Below are 3,630 nucleotides of genomic sequence, written 5' to 3'. Positions count from 1 at the left end.
TCTCAACTTTAGATTTTATTTTTAAAAACAAGGATTTAAAACTTTTAAAATTCACAAACTTTCAACCCTTCAAACTAAACCTAGGATTTGCAAACTAGAAATTTCACCTCTTTGAAAAATTAACTCATTCTATGTATGATCAATACAAAGACTCTTAAATTCCTATACTTGATGGACAAGTATACTTGTGTGATTTACACATGCTTCACTTATAAAGCTTTGATATTTATATTAAAGAGGATTTTAGTTGAAAATTTTGATGTTTATATTTGAAATATATAATATTAATTTTGTTCAAGATTTTTTTTTGTGTTTTAGCTTTTTGTGTGATTATTTACAGTGTTTAAATTCAAGAAATACTATGACTTTTAACTTTTTTGTTTTTTTCTACAAATATGTTTGCTTAATTATTTTTTTGAGTAATGTGTGTTATTAATTAGTTTAGGGTTACTTGTTAGTCTTAGTTTGTGTACGTAGGACTATATCTATAGAACTAGTACTGTTTGATCTTGAAATAGAAAAACAAACAAAAAAATTAAGAAAACTCATAAAGCATAAAGAATATTTTAGGAGAAATGGTGAACCCTCTAGAAGAAAATATTCAGCTTAGACCACTTCGGGACTTTGTCAACCCTTAAAAAAATTTTCCAGAGTATTAATAACCCTACCATATAAGCTAATACATTTGAACTCAAACCCGACATAATTCAAATGGTTCAAAACAACCAGTTCAGAGGTTCACCTGTTGAAAACCCAAAATTACACTTAGCCAACTTTCTAGATTTATGTGTGACATTTAGGTATAATAGTGTCTCTAGTGATGCTATTAGACTTAGATTGTTTTCTTTTTTATTAATGACAAAGATGAGATGTGGCTAAATTTGTTAGCACTAAGCTTTATACGCACATGGAATGACATAAAATAAAAATTCTTGGCCAAATACTTCCCTCCTTCTAAAGAAACCAAACATAGGAATGACATAATAAATCACTTATAAAGCTTATTAGAGGTACAATGAGCTGCTTAGAAAGTGTCCACGCCATGTCATACCCGATTGGGTAATTATCTAAACTTTTTATATTAGGTTGTTAGGATCTTCAGGTCAAATTTAGATGCTGCAACAAGAGGGTCTTTGATGTTAAACCAATTTTAGTAGGGCCTACACATGAATCAAGGGAGTGATTACCAATATTTTTCAATAGCCTTCTGAGAGAATCAATCATAGGAGGATAGCCAATGTTCATGATACTGATGTGTTAGTAATTTTTACTTCATAAGTTGTTTCTATATCAAAGAAACTAGATAATCTAGGTTTAAGCTTTGTACCAAGGTCGCTAGCAGTTATAACTTCAAGTTATAGTCATAAGGAATAATGAAAATTAATTCGGGCAAATAATTAATTTTTTAATTAATAAACCCCAGGGGATTTTACTAGTAATACTGATATGAATCCAAAAAATAAAGGGAAAGAGTAGGTTAAAATCATCAGTTTAAAGAGTAAGAAGGAGTTGGAAGAGTAAACTTAGAGGGAGGCTAGTCTTGAAGAACTTGAACTTGAGCTTAAAAGGCTTTGTGAAAAACTTACCCCAGATTTAAGAAGATCTAACTCACCTCCTGGAAAAGAACAAGGAAGACCACCATCACATTTTATCCAGAGACTTCAGAAGTATAAATTAGACGAACATTTCTTTTAATTCTTAGAGGTGTTTAAAAGCTTACAATTAATATCCCTTTTACGGGAGTCTTAGAACAAATTCCTAGTTATGCTAAATCCACGAAGGATATTATGAATAAGAAAAAAAATAGGTGCCTTTGAGATTGTCGCCCTAATAGAAAAACATAGTGTGATCTTATAGAAGAAATGGCTTTTTAGACACTCTCGCTTCACCTCCCCCACTTCGATTTCATACATGTTTAACTTCTCTCCCTCCTTTAAATTTCCGACTCTTCACTTTTTCCTCAATTTCTCGTTTACTCTCCCTCGATTAACTGAAATAAGGCTTCACCCGTATGATCCATCATATCCCCAAAGGAATAAATTTATCTCTGATGCCAAATTTTAATTTTTGGACAAACCCTATCTTGTTAGAAACTATAAGGATCAAGTCATTAAGATGTGTATCCTTATAGAAGAGGTAGAAAACATTACTATTCTTTACAACAATTATGAATATGTAGAGCATTTTGGAGATTTTAGAATTGTTTCTAAGATCATGCAATTGGGATTTTATTGGTCGATCCTATTTAAGAATGCTAATGGTTATGTTAGAAGATGTGATAAATGTCAAGAGGTAGGTAATATTTAAAAAATAAATAAAATGTCTTGAAATTATTGTTTGAAAGTCAAAAAATTTGATGTTTGGATATTAGCTTTTATGGGATCATTTACGCTAACACTAGGAAATTATTACATCTCGATTGCATTAGATCACGTCTCAAAGAAGATGTTGACTTATATTTTGGCCAACCTCTTTCCTTTCCCTATTCCCCATCTTGACCTAAGATCACTTCACTAGAACTTTTTAGGTGGAGGAGTTGGTCTTGGCTTGTCCTTGTCATCCTAATCCAGGTCTGCTTGACTTTGTCCTCGCAAGCTTGGGTTTAGTTGGATCGAATTTTGGGTTAGCTTGGGTACACCTTAGTAGGCCAATTTGGGCTCCAAGTTTAGTCTATATTAATATTAAATTTAAAATGAGCATAAAGTTAAATTAACATATCAAAAACTAAAGCTTGATTTCAACCCAAAGTAAATATTAACTTTAAAAAACGTTCCAACTTAAAATTTAAAATTGATTTAACTAAATTAAAAAAATTTGTAATCCAATCAAAATTATAGTGTAACCAAAGATTTTAAATATAATTTTCTCTATCATAATTTAAAATACAACACAAATTAAGCTTATAATAAACATAAGCTTTAATTAACCAAACTTAAATCATATAAGTTTAGATTAACTCAAATTTAAACTAATTTAAAATGCAAGATTATGCATGTGCTTATTTACTCACACATGTATGTATATATATATATATATATATATATATATATATAGAGAGAGAGAGAGAGAGAGATATATATCTGGAGCGAACAATTTTTTATATATATATATATATATACATATATATATACATATATGGATATGGACATATATGAATGTACTCGTGCATATTGCTAAATCAACGTACTAAATCTAAATCAAATTTAACTTCTGATTCAAATCAATCTAAACCTTAATCAAATTAACCTAAATCTAAATGAATACTAAAATATACCTAAACTAAACTAAACCCTACTGTTAATCAAACCTAAACACTAAAACAAAACCTAAATATACATTAACCAAACTTAAATTAAATATAAATCCAACTTGAAATGGCAGCTCGAAAGTAGCTTCACGGCATCAGATTGGACTCTTTATAGTTTCTGGATGGTTAATTGAATTCCCCTCTAATGGTCGTCATCTTCCGTGGGAGGTAGACGACGAAGTCACGACCGTCCGTTTCGTGTTGTATGGAACGTACGATCGTGATCCAACTGTGTTGAAAATGGTACAACCCTAGGGTCCCGCTTCTAAAACCTTGCCGCGTGTAAAATGTTGCGGCGTCAGGTGCTGCGGAGGCAGCTGACG

Source organism: Phalaenopsis equestris, unplaced genomic scaffold (assembly GCF_001263595.1).
Source record: "Phalaenopsis equestris unplaced genomic scaffold, ASM126359v1 Scaffold000301, whole genome shotgun sequence".
In the NCBI taxonomy this organism is placed as follows: domain Eukaryota; kingdom Viridiplantae; phylum Streptophyta; class Magnoliopsida; order Asparagales; family Orchidaceae; genus Phalaenopsis; species Phalaenopsis equestris.
This window is presented reverse-complemented; position numbering follows the sequence as displayed.